At 39.4% G+C, this 13,910-nt stretch overlaps 1 protein-coding gene across 11 annotated transcripts in view; it reads left to right on the top strand.

Moving 5' to 3' along the window:
• Window positions 1-394: 394 nt before the first annotated feature.
• Window positions 395-13,910, top strand: part of DTNA (dystrobrevin alpha) — a 412,319-nt gene continuing 398,803 nt past the window's right edge. For 6 of the 11 annotated variants that reach the window (XM_077974982.1, XM_028837820.2, XM_077974947.1 and 3 more), the window contains exon 1: window positions 395-608. The gene's annotated coding sequence lies outside the window, so the exon portion shown is untranslated. Of the gene's footprint in view, window positions 609-801; window positions 1,116-13,910 lie in introns of those variants that run through there. The other 5 variants (XM_077974983.1, XM_077974949.1, XM_077974957.1 and 2 more) reach the window with 1 other exon arrangement.

Raw genomic sequence — 13,910 nt, 5'->3', positions numbered from 1 at the left:
TATATTTTGCCTCTGTTTTAAATTGAAATTGTACTGTTTAAGTTCTTGGGTTCTGACCAAAATCTGGGTCAACATAAGATAATAATTATTTTTAATTTTAATTCTGAGTCTCTGTTCCCATCTCCTGCACGTGTGAGGGAAAACTGGAGGAAATAAAGCACATAAATCAAGCTTTGGAAGAGAAAAATCTCTATCTGGAAGGATTTCTTTTTTTTCTTTTTCTTTTTTTTTTTTTTTTTCAATGATGAGCGTGCCCACTATTTCCCTAGAGGAATATTTCGGTCCAGGAAGGAGGATAGTGCATTCAGTGTGAGAGTGTGTGTGTGTGTGTGTGTGCTGTGCGTGCGCGCCCGCGGAGAGAGGGGCGGGGGAGGCGGATGAGGAGGATGAGATCATAGTTTCAGGATCCTCAGGAAACCCTGGTACTGGCAGCAGCCAGCCTCTGCTGTGCCCACATGACCCACAACTCTGGCAGCGGACCCGGCACTTCCAACATTATTAAATAATAAGAAAGCGGCTCCTACTCCAGGCTCAAACCTCCCTGCAGACCAATGGACGCCTTCTAAGAGTTTGGTGAGTCGGTGACTGAAGCGCCCGTCCATTCCAAGGTGTGTGCAAGGCGTTTTCTTCCTTGACAGCTCCAGAGTGGGGGAGGGCGCGGGGGTGGAGGAGGTCCGTGTGCCGGGCGAGGAGTGGGCGCGAGGCCGGGCTGCCGCGCTGCCCACGGCCGCCCGGTGCAGCGGGGCCCGCCGCGGGGCGGGAGGTGCACATGACGCGCAGCCCCGAATGCGCAGGGACCGCAGCCGCCCACGGCGCCGGGGCGCGGGCAAAGGCGGCTCGGCGCTGGAGCAAGGGCAGGCGCCGCACACCGACCAAAGTCAAGAGTGGAAGCGGGCGGAGAGCGCCGGCGGGGGCAGGGATTCGCCTCAACGCCCACTCGCGGGGTTCCCACCTGTGCGCCGGCGCCGGCCGCGGCTAGCGCGAAGCATGTGCCGGGCGCCGCAGCCAGGACTGCGGCGCGGCGCCTCCCCGGGCGGCGGGCGGCGCCTCGGGCCCGCGGGGCGGCGGTAGCGGCTGCTGCAGGATGTCCGGCCTGGGGGCGCGGGGCCGCGCAGGTAAATCTCCGCCGCCCTCGAAGGCCCCCGCAGCGCCGCAGCCCCCGCTGCTGCCGCGGCGCCGCTCGGGGGGTGGCGATGGCAGCTGGCTCCCTCGCGTCGCGGGTTGAGTTGTTTTTGTTGTGGTCGCTGCCCTCTTGGTCATCCTCGCGTGCTGAGCTGGTGGGAGGTGGCGTGTCTACCTCCATTAGGGATGATACTCACGTCGGGGAACAGTCTGAGGGGTATTGACCGGGACATCCGCGATGGTTTCCTTTGCAGCCAGCGGCGTCCTCTCGTGTTGCAATGCACTGCGGTGCCCGGGCCGATGCCAGAGTGGGAGTGGGCTCTGGGCCCTGGGGACGGGGGGCGGCGGGGACGGGTGGGGACGGGGGTGAGTGTCTTCGGCGTTTATAGCCTGTTGCCCACTTCGAAGTTTTCTGCTGGACAGAGGGCAGGCGGGAGGTTCCTTCTGTTATCCGGAGTGGGAGGTGGAGAGAGGTGTCTGTCAAAAGACCAAAGCCAAAGAGAGAAGGGGGTGGCGACCCCGGGGCTGGGAATCAGTGGTACCACTCCTGGGACTTGATGGTAAAACTTTGCTCTTTGGCAGGCTTAGGGTATGACTTTGGGAAGATAACTGTAGAACTTGGCAGGGAGGGGGCAGAGGGAGGCGCAGATATTGGATGTACCTTGCAGTGAAGCTTACCATGCTTTAGGTTCTTACTCTAAAAATTGTCTTTTAAGTTGATGCTTATGTTTTCCTGTTATATGTCATCACTTGGCATTTAATGTGCTTGTGTTTCCTTTCTAATCTAAGAGATACTTGTACTGTTGAAGTGTACAGTTACTGATTTCTTTAAAAAAATAATGGTTTTTTTTCTTTTGCTTATTCCAAAGGTGGAAACTTTAGGAAAAAAGTGTTCCACATGTTCCACGGTTCTATATGGTTTAGATTGATTCACCGTCTTAATTCTTAGACCACCAGGGGGGTAGATAATATTAATAAACAACTTTTGCAGGTGAGAAAATCCAGGCACAGAGAGGCAAAATAACTTACCCAAGGTCATACATTTATTAAGTGTTAGAGTCTAGTTGGACTTTTCATGCGCCCCTAATCAACTCATTATACCTAAAGTCTTCTATATTGACCACATCTTTCTATGAAGATGAGCCTTAATAGGTATGTGCTGCATGTTCAGAATAATTAACTCTTTTTCCACTTTTTCTTCTTATTCTAACTTTCAATACTAAAATTATGGCAAATAATGTTTGAGTAGTTTCCTTTCACCACAATTAACCAAGTGTCCTACAATAATTAAAGTTGCATGTCCTACAGTGACTAAAGTTGCATTTCACAACAAAGTTGAGATTTTCAGCAGGTAAGATGTATCAACAAGGTAAATTATTGTAAAGCAGATGGCTAAAGCTATGTGTTTGCAATTAATTTTAAATTTCCTAGGTTATTAGTCGGTTCTTTGTTCAGATCATGGCCATCGTTTTCTTCAGAACACCACCATCTTGCAGATTTTTGAGCAAGTTTAGTTGTATTTAATCCACTCACTCTGGCGAGAGTTGGGCAGTTTTAAAAGAATTATGCAATTCTCTTTGGACTATCAGTGATTAGAAGCAAGCTGTATTTTAAGGGCATTCGAGTTTGTCATGTCATTTAGCCAATTGTATGTACTTTATACTGAATTGTGTAGCAGTGAAGACTGAAATCAGATTTTCTCATTAGTTCTAAGTTGAAATACTTTTAAAATCTCCACTTGTTTTAAATGAACCATGATGTGAAGAAAGGTCTCAATGGGGTGAGCTCCAACTTACATGGAGAATTACTCTCACATATTTAGAGAATTACTCTTCATTTGAGCTTATCATAGAGCTTTCACAATATTCATTTTATTGGGCAGATGTCTCTTAAGTCTTCATCTGTTATTTTTTTTCAAGTAAACTTTAATTGCTTCTTCACATAACGAGTTTCAAAATTATTTTGACATTCATAGATTTCCTTTAATTCTCATCTTTCACTTTAATTAAATTCAATATATATAATTTCAAACTCACACTTACTCAACATTATAAGTAAAAAGAGACTAGAATCCAACTAAACGGCATGGAAACATGATCTGTGGATACGAGAAAAAATATTCAGCTCTTCAGTGGTTAACCATCCCCTCCCCGAAACACACACACACACACACACACACACACACACACACACCCCAGAAATATGGCTACATCTTTATTTTGGGATGCTACAGTGCAGTCCTGTGGTCAGAGTGCTTGTATGCCATCAGTCACAAGTATTTTTGATATTGAAATTGAATTGATTTTTCCAAGTCCATTTATATATAGTGTTGATTGTTATCAAGACAAATTCTGTGATACATACATATATCCTTTCTTAACTCAGCGTTCCAGTTTTCTAGCTTCTGTTACTTATTTTAGAGACAGCTTGCTACTTTTATCTCACTTGGTAGTTTTGACATGACCTTTTCCTTTCAAGTCCCACACCTCTAGTTTGAAAGAACTGTACTGTCTCTGCTTCTACAGAGCCTCTTTTCTCCAGGTGTGAGGTGCAAGAGTGGGGTTCAATAGTGAGCAGAAAGATCTGTGAGCCCTGACTGCACAGGGGGACAAGCTTTAATAAAATAATTATACCAATAAATTATTACTTGTAAGTTGAGGTAGGTTTCCTGAATGAAAGAAGGAGTTCTATGAGAATATCTATTAAAGGATTCTGGACTAGACATGGAGGTCAGGACAAGGTGCCTGAAAAGTCACATATTTGTGTGGGAATGACACGTGAGAAGGTGTGTACTAATTCCAGTAATCTTTTACTAAATGCTTGCATGTTAATTTTCTGAATTATGTTCTGAATCAGAGATATGTGTCACTCTAGTTGTCTCTTTACTTCTGTATTCACCAGGAGACATACTGTTTCACCTCATTATCCATCCGTGGACATGGGGGGAGGGTTTACAAAACTATCAGTACTTTTTTCAAAGCACACGGGGCATGTGCTAGCTTTATGTGGTTACTCACCTATTTGCAAAGAGTGATTTAGGTTTAATGTAATATAGTCATTTTCTTTCTTTTCCTTGGCAACTACTTTCAAACTAAAAGAAGTAGTTCTGTGTAGTTTGGGAGGTTTGTTGTTGTTGTTTTTGTTAAAGTGCCAGGATGTCTCAAAATAGAACTTTAATTGGTTTATCACACAGTCACTGACATTCTCTCAACTACCCAAAAGAAGAGAGGAGGCTCCATAGTGATGGAGATGATATTGAGTGCTGAAGATGCTGGAGAAATTCATATTAATGAGTTCAAGCAAACATAGGAGTGACTAAATTTATTGAACACTTACTATGTACTGAGCGTCATTCTGTGGTCTCTATATAAATTATGTGATATATTCTTTACAAAAGCCATATGAGGCTTGCATATCATTATCTCAATTTTATAGAAGGGAAAACTGAAGCACAAGGAGGAGAGTAACCCTGACCACTGTCACATAGTTTGAGATGGTCTTTAAAACAAAGCATTCTGATTCTGTATTTCATACTATTAAATATTGATATATAATACCTGGCTCAGAATCTTACTGCTGAATTAAATTTCCATTGCTGTTGAAAATCATAACACTACCTAATCTGATATTTTGATTGTTTTTTTTAAAAAAAGCAGTGGAAAAATAGAACTTCCTTTATATGAATATTTTTGCCCCATATTTTATAGGTGAAAAATATACAAAACATGAAGATGTATAAATGCTAGACAAAAACAGATGACTAATAGATTATGAGAAATGTTTCATTATATTATGTATTTTTAATTCAAAAATGGTAAATTAAGCACCATTTGAAACTATTAAGGTTGTTAAAATCAAAAGTGTAAGAGTATATATATTAGCATTTCAAATGATCAGGAAAATATCTTTAACAGCTAAAGATTCTGTGATCATTAATTAATGTAAGAATTTTAAGGCTGGGCTCGGTGGCTCAAGCCTGTAATCCCAGCACTTTGGGAGGCCGGGGCGTTGGGGTGGATCACCTGAGGTCAGGAGTTCGAGACCAGCCTGGCCAACATTGTGAAACCCTGTTTCTACTAAAAATTCAAAAATTGACCAGGCGCGGTGGCTCATGCTTATAATCCCAGCACTTTGGGAGGCCGAGGCAGGCAGATCACGAGGTCAGGAGATCGAGACCATCCTGGCTAACATGGTAAAACCCCGTCTCTACTAAAAATATGAAAACAAATTAGCTGGAGTGGTGGTGGGCGCTTGTAGTCCTAGCTACTCAGGAGGCTGAGGCAGGAGAATGGTGTGAACCTGGGAGGTGGAGCTTGCAGTGAGCTGAGATCGCACCACTACGCTCCAGCCTGGGCAACAGAGCGAGACTCCATCTCAAAAAATTAAAATATAATAATAATGTAACCATCTAAAAATGATTTATTCCTCAATTTAAAAGTAGATTCATCAATAAGTGATGCTCTCATTCTTTTCTAGTGAGAGTTGTATTTAGTCAAGGAATAATAAAAGCAATGGTTTATTTTTGAGTGAATGCATGTGGTAGCCTATTTGACAGCAAGTGAAAGCCAAGAACAGTGCCAATACCTGCCCACAGCAACCAAATTGGGTTTTCTGAACAGATTTGATAGTATCAACATGGTACAGAAATCAGAACAGCTATGTGTGTATCTTTTCTTGTCACCTACCCCAAAATAGACAAAAGTATAATTTCTGCTATCACACATTGTTATAAAAAGTATGCAAACATATAAATCATACTATACATTTATTTTGCGTTGCCAAATGTAATCTGCATAATTGGAATATATTCAATCAGTACTTTTAATTAAACACTTTATTTGGAGATAATTTGAGGTCCATATGCAGTTGTAAGGAGTAATACAGAGATCCCGTGGTCCCTTTACCCAGGTTTCCCCAATGGTAAATTCTTGCAAAATGATAGTACAATATCACAACCAGGATGTTGACATTGACACAGTGGTGAACAAATTCCAGCACCAGAATGATAATTCCTATTGCTCTTCTATGGCCACACCAACTTGGCTCTAACCACCACCCACCTCCAACCCCTTAATCCCTTGCAATCATTAATATGTTCTCTATTTCTATAATTTTGTCATTGCAAGAATATTATATAAGTGGAATTATACATTATGTGAACTTTTGGGATTGGTTTTTCCACTCAGCATAGTTTTCTGGAAATTCATCTAGGTTGTTGCGTGTCTCAATAGCTTATTCCTTTCTGTTGCTCAATAGTATTTTGTGGCATACATGAGCTATAGCTTGTTTAACCATTCACCTATTGAAAGACATCTGTTTTGTTTTTTTTCCAATTTTTTTAACTACTACAACTAAAATGTTTTGTAGTACTATAGACATTCATGTAAATATTTTTGTATTAATGTATTGTAAGTATTAATTTCTTTGGGATAAATTCCCAGAAGTTGCATGTTTACTTTTATAAGAGACTACCAAACTTTTCCAGAGTGAATGTGCCATTTTACATCCCCATCAACAGTATATGAGAAATTAGTTTCTCTGTATCTTCACTAGCATTTGATGTTATTGCCGTGTTGTATTTTAGCCATTCTGATAGGTGTGTAGCAATATTTCGTTGTGATTTCAATTTGCATTTCCTTAAGACTGATGATGGTGAACATCTTTTAATGTGCCTATTTGTCATTTAAATATCTTCCTTGGTGAGATGTCTTTTCATTTTCTATTTGGATTGTTTGGGAATTTTTATGCTATGTTTTGAGAATTCTTTGTATATTGTCAATAATGGTTCTTTGTAAGATATGTGGTTTGCATTAGGAATATTTGTTTGGATTTATTTTGGGGTTTCTTATTCTTTGGAAACCTATTACATAGATTTACATATAAGTAACTATTGAACTCATAATAGATTGATTCCTCCCACTTTTGTTTTTTTTTCGAAATTGTTTCAGCTATTCTGATTCCTTTGACTTTTCATATACATTTTAGAATTATCTTGTCTATATTAACAAAAAATCTTAATGGGATTTTGATAGGAATTATGTTAAAACTGCTTAGCAGTTTAAGGATAATTGATGTTTAATCCATACATGTGGCATGTTTCTCCATTTATGTGAACATCTTTGATACCTTTTATCAGTGATCTATAGGTTTTGGGATTAAGTCTGGTACATATATTACTGGACTTACATATGAGTAACTTTTAAGCAATTTAAAATAATAATGTATTTTTAATTTCAGTGTTGAGGTATTCAGTGCAAATATATTGAAATTTAATTGATTTTTATGTTTATCTAGTATCCTGGGAACTTCCTGAACTCGCTTATTAGTTCTGTGTGTTTTTGTGTGTGTGTGTGTGTGTGTGTGTGTGTGTGTGTGTGTGTAGTTGTTGTTGCTTGTTTTGATACTGAGTCTTGTTCTGTTGCCCAGGCTGGAGTGCAGTAGCATGATCTATGCCCACTGCAACCTCTGCCTCCCTGATTCAAGCAGTTCTCCTGCCTCAGCCTCCTGAGTAGCTGGGATTACAGGAACCCACCCCACGCCCACCTAATTTTTGTATTTTTCGTAGAGAGAGGGTTTCACCATGTGGGCCAGGCTGGTCACAAACTCCTGACCTCAGGTGATCCACCTGTGTCAGCCTCCCAAAGTTCTAGGATTACAGGCATGAGCCACCGTGCCCGAGCAGTTCTGTACTTTTTTGGCACATCATAGTTGTATATGTTAATGAGGTACAATGTGATGTTTTTATATGTGTGTTCAATGTGATATGTTGAATCATGCTAATTAACAGATTAATTAGCAGATGGTAGACCACCATCATGTCATCTGAAAACAGAGACAATTGTATTTATTTCTAATCTATATGCCTTTTGTTTCATTTTCTTGTCCTATTGCACTGGCTAGAACTTCTGGTACTATATAGAATAAAAATAGAGAGTGCAAGCATCTTTGCCTTTTGCTAATCTTCAGTGGAAAGCATTCAGTCTTTCTGCATTAAGTATAATGTTATCTGTAAGTTTTATGTAAATGTTATTTATCAAATTGAAGAATTCCACTTTGATTTCCATTTTTTCCTGAGTTTTAAAAAAAATCACAAATAGGTATTGATTTTTGTCAAATGCTTTTCTTCACCACATAATGTGATCATATGATTTTTCTTCTTTAGCTTCTTAATATGTTGGAGTACATTGACCAATTTTTAACTATTGGACCAGCCTTGCATTCTTGCAATAAACTCCATTTATTCATTATGTATGATTAATTCTTTGTATGAATTACTGAATTGATTTGCCAATGTTTTGTTAAAGATTTTTACATCTATATTCAAATGAGGAATATTGACTTGTAGTTTTCTTTTTTTTTGGTACTGTTTTTGGTATTAGTATCAGGATAATACTAGCTTTATAAAATGAATAGGGATGTGTTCGCTCTTCTATTTTCTGAAAGAGATTACATAGGATTCGTGTTATTTTTTTAAAAGACCTTTGGTAGAATTCTCCAGTGAAATCACCTGGGCTGGGAGATTTCTTCTTTAGGGTGTTTTTGGTTTTAGTTATGGGACTTGATTTCCTTAATATCTATATGAGTGTGCTAGGGCTGACATAAAATACCACAGACTCTGTGGCTTAAACAACAGAAATTTATTTCCCCACAGTTCTGGAGGTTAGAAGTCTAAGGTCATGGTGTTGGCATATTTGGTTTCTTCTGAGGCCTCTCTCTTTGGCTTGCAGATAACTAAGTTCTCACTGTGTTTTCACATCATCTTTTCCTCAGTGCTCAAGCATCCCTGGTGTCTCTCCGTGTGTTCGAATTTCCTCTTTGTGTAAGGACACCAGTCAGATTGTATTAGGCCCTAAACACACCCTAACAGCTACATTTTAATTTAAACTCTTTTTGATCTTAATCAGTTTCTTTTAGAGTCCTATCTCTAGTAGAGTCACTTTTTGAGATCCTGGGGGTTAGGACTTCAACATGTGAATTTGTGGGGTGACACAATAATGGTCTGTTTCATATTGTGTGAGTTACTGTGGTTTAAGTTGATGGAGGAATTGTTCATTTCATCTCAGTTGTCAAATTTATTTGTGTAGAATTACTCCTAATATTTCAAATTATTCTTTGGATGCCTGCATGGTCTTTAGTGCTATTCCATGTTTCATTCCTGATGTTACTAATTTGTGTCTTCTCTCTTCTTTTCTATCAGTTTTTCTAGAGGATTTCAATTTTATTCATCTGTTAAAAGAACACATTGTTTCATTAATTTTTCTCTATTATTTTTCTGTTCTCCATTTCATTGATTTCTGCTCTTATAATTGTTATTTTCTCCTATTTTTCTTGAAGAAAGATAATATCTTTTTCTATATTCTTGGCAGGGAGCTAAGATTATTGGTTTGAGATCTTTCCTCTTTTCTAATGTATGCATTTAGTGCTGTAGATTTCCCTCTCAGTTCTGCCGTCATGGTATCCCATACATTTTTGTATATTGTATTTTCATTTTAATTTAGTTGAATGTATTTTTAAATTTCCTTGAGATTTCCTCTTTGACTAATTGGATATTTAGAATTATAGTGTTCAATTTCTAAACGTTTGAAGATTTTTCCTGCTTTCTTTCCATTATTGACTTTTAGTTCGATTCTGTTGTATTCAGAGAACACATGCTGTATGATTTCAATTCTTTTAATTTGTTGAGGTTTATTTTAATGTGTTATACCTTGGTATATGTTCCATGGGCACTAGAAAAGAATGTAAATTTGGCTGTTTGGGGGCAGAGTGTTCTATAAATGCTGATTAAATCACGTTGGTTGATGTTGCTGTCAAGTTCTTATGTCTTTGCTGATTTTCTGTCTAGTTTTCCTGTTAATGAAAAAGTATATGCCGTATCCAGTTATAATTGTGAGTTTGTCTATTTCTCCCTTCACGTCTACCACTTTGGCTTTACATATTTTATAGCTCTGTTATTTGGTGCATACATATTTAGAATTGTTATGTCTTCTTGGTGTATTGACTTTATTATTAAATAATGCCCTTCTCTCTTTCTGGTAGTTTTATTTGCTCTGAAGTCTACTTTGTCTGATATTAATATAGACATTTTAATGTCATTTTTCCTTTAATGGATGTTTGCATATCCCTTTTTCCATCCTTGTACTTTCCACTGGCCCATATTTTATATTTTATTTGAGTTCCTTGTAGACAAAATATAGTTGGCTCTTATTTTTAATGCACTCTGCTAATATCCGTCTTTTAATTGGTATATTTAAACCATTTACATTTACTGTAAATATTAATACCATACTTTAGTGCTTACATCTGCCATTTTTTGTTTGTTATCTCTATTTTGGATTTCACTGGGTTTTTTTTCCTACCATCCTGTTATTGAGGATTTATAGAATTCCACTTTTATGTGTATAGTGTTTTTAAGTGTGTCAGTGTATAAAGTTTGTTTGTTTGTTTTTTGAGATAGAGTCTCACTGTGTCACCCAGGCTGGAGTGCAGTGGTGCAATCTCGGCCCATTGCAAACTCTACCTCCCGCATTCACACCATTCTCCTGCCTCAGCCTTCTGAGTAGCTAGGACTACAGGCGCCTGCCACCATGCCTGGCTAATTTTCTTTTTTTTTCTTTTTTTTTTTTTTTTTTTGTATTTTTAGTAGAGACGGGGTTTCACTGTGTTAGCCAAGACGGTCTCGATCTCTTGACCTTGTGATATGCCTGCCTCGGCCTCCCAAAGTGCTGGGATTACAGGCGTGAGCCACCACACCCAGCCAGGTTTTTTGTTTTCTTTTTTTTTTTTTTATCATCACTCTAAGTGTTACATCATATACACATAATTTGTCACTGGCTACTGCTGTTGTCATTTTATCAATTTGAATGAAGTATAGAAACCTTACCTCCCTTTACAACCTCCATTTATAATATGATTGTCTTAAATATTTCCTCTACATACGTTTGGAACCACATCAGACAGTGTTACAATTTTTGCTTCAGTAAGCAAAGACGGAAGGTCTGTTGCACTTGTTCATATGTTTTGCTTACCATGTTCTTTTTTCTTGAAGTTCTAACCTTTCTTGTTTTATTGTTTCCTTTTTGTTTTAAGAACTTTCTCTAGCCATCCTTTGTGAGCAGGTCAGATCTGCTGGTGACAAAATATTTTTGTTTTCCTTTAGCTGAGAATGTCTTGATTTTTCCTTTCTTCCTGAAAGATTTTCACTGGATATAATATTCTAGGTTGACAGGCCTTTTCTTAAAGCAATTGAAAAATGTTGTGTTACTTCCTTTGTACTCCATGTATTCTGATGAAAATCCATTGTTGTTCTAATGGATTTTCTCCTTTGGTAAAGTAACATTTATCTCTTGCTGTTTTGTCTTTAATTTTCGTAAATGTGACTATAATGTGTCTTGGCATGGATATCTTTGGAGAGTTTTTTTTGGCATTCAGATTTACTCAGGTGTTTAGGTCTGTAGGTCTATGACTTCTGTCAAAATTGGGAAGTTTTCAGCCATTTTTAGCAATTTTTCAGCCTCGTCCAATTTTTCCTTTTCTTCAGGTCTCCAAGACATGAATGTTAGACCTTTTTATTTTATTGTCACACAGTATATTGATTTTTTTTATGGCTACTGTAACAAATTACCATACAGTTCATGCCTTACGGAAGTGCACATTTACTTTCTTGTGGTTCTGAAGGCCAGAAGTCAAAAATCAGTTTCATAGGGCTAACATCAAGGTGTTAGCAATGCTGCTTCCTTCTGGAGGTTCTAAGGAATAATCTGTTTCTTTGGTTTCTCTAGCTTCTAGAGGCACCTGTATTCTTTGACTTACAATCCCTTCCTTGATCACTCCAATTTCTTTCCGATGTCATTGTATCTCCTACTTGCTTTTCTGTGGCCAGATTTATCTCTGCTCTCTGCCTCCCTCTTTTAAGGACACTGTGATTACATTTAGGACCCACCTAGTTAGTGCAAGTCACTCTCCCTATCTGAAGAGCTGTAGTATAATCACATCTACCAAATCTCTTTTGCCATTCACAGCTGCCAGGGATTGGAACCATTCTGCTGAATATCTTTGGGAGCCATTATTCAGCTTACCACGCACAGGTTTCTGAGGCTCTCTTTCTCTCTCTTTTTATTCTCTAATCTGTTTTCTCTGTTACTCAAATTGAGTGATTTCTATTTTTCTATCTTGTAGCTCCCATGTTCTCTTCTGTCACTCACATTCTGCTATGGAACCCACCCACTGATTTTTATATTTTGGTTATTTTTTTCAATTCTAAAATTTCTACTTAGTTTTTCCTTATGTGTTCTATTTCTTGGCCAAAGGTTTCTGTTTTTTCATTTGTTTGAAACGTGTTTATAATCATTCAATTGAAATGTTTTTCTTATGACTGCTTTAACAATTTTGTCAAATAATTCTAATATCTCTGGGATCTTGTTTTTGACATCTGTTGATTGTCATCTTTCATTCAGTTTGAGATCTTCCTGGTTCTTGGTATGATGAATGATTTTCAATGGAAACTTGGCCATTTTCTTTTTTTTTTTTTTTAAGACGGAGTCTCGCTCTGTCGCCCGGGCTGGAGTGCAGTGGCCGGACCTCAGCTCACTGCAAGCTCCGCCTCCCGGGTTCCCGCCATTCTCCTGCCTCAGCCTCCCGAGTAGCTGGGACCACAGGCGCCCGCCACCTCGCCCGGCTAGTTTTTTGTATTTTTTAGTAGAGACGGGGTTTCACCGTATTAGCCAGGATGGTCTCGATCTCCTGACCTCGTGATCCGACCATCTCGGCCTCCCAAAGTGCTGGGATTACAGGCTTGAGCCACCGCGCCCGGCCGGCCATTTTCTTATATGTTAAGAGACTCTGAATCTTATTTAAACTTTCTGATTTAGCCAAGTTCCACTAACATCACCTCAGTGAGCATCAGTGCCAGGTGGGGAGTAGAAATCAGGTTCCTCACTCAGTCTCCCTTCACACCTGAAGGGACTTCACATTACTGTAGGGCAAAGTGGGAATCCGGGCTTCTCACCAGGTCTTCACGGATTCTTCAAGCTGTGAAGGGTAGAAGTGCCTCCTTTCTGTTCCCCATGTGGTCTCTCCACTGACACACTACGGGGACAGAAGAGGTGGCCTAATGACTGCTGGGTCTTAATGACAGTCCTGACTCTCCATTAAGCCACCCGTGACACCATTCCAGCAGAGAAGGAGAAGGGAGACTGAGTACTGCAAGGTAGGTGTAGAACTCCAGGATCCTCCCATAGTTACTATTGACAACATAGTGCTGGGGAAGAATAGGGGAGTCGTTATTACCATTCGTGAAAATGAAAGTCCCAGCTTTTTACTTGGCCTTCTATGGCATCATCACAGTGGGGAAGCGAGAAGTTGGGGTGTCTCGTTACAGCTTGGCAAGGGTGGAAGTGTAGGTTTCCTACACAGCTTGTGTTGGCATCGGTGTGGTAGAGGCACAATTATTTCTGTCATCTGTGGCTATAATAGAGCAGTTATTGCCTAAATTGGTTTTTTATCTAGCTATGCTGCTCCTTTCCTTTTCCTTAGGTCAGGGAGGGTATAGTTTTGTTGGCACCCTTTTAAAAGTTGTACCTGATGGCATTTCTGGGTTTCCAGTTTCTTTAGCCCCAAGTATTGGATATGTGAGGCAACATATCCAATGAATTTCAGGGAACTCACCATCTTGTCATTCCTTGAGCTCCGAGGTACCCTAGCTGATTTGTCTTCTTTTCTCCAGCTTTCAGTGTCTTTGTATGTTTATTTTATGTATAAAATACAGGGGTTTTAGTTGTACTTAGTAAGAG

Source organism: Macaca mulatta, chromosome 18 (assembly GCF_049350105.2).
Source record: "Macaca mulatta isolate MMU2019108-1 chromosome 18, T2T-MMU8v2.0, whole genome shotgun sequence".
In the NCBI taxonomy this organism is placed as follows: domain Eukaryota; kingdom Metazoa; phylum Chordata; class Mammalia; order Primates; family Cercopithecidae; genus Macaca; species Macaca mulatta.
This window is presented reverse-complemented; position numbering and strand designations above follow the sequence as displayed.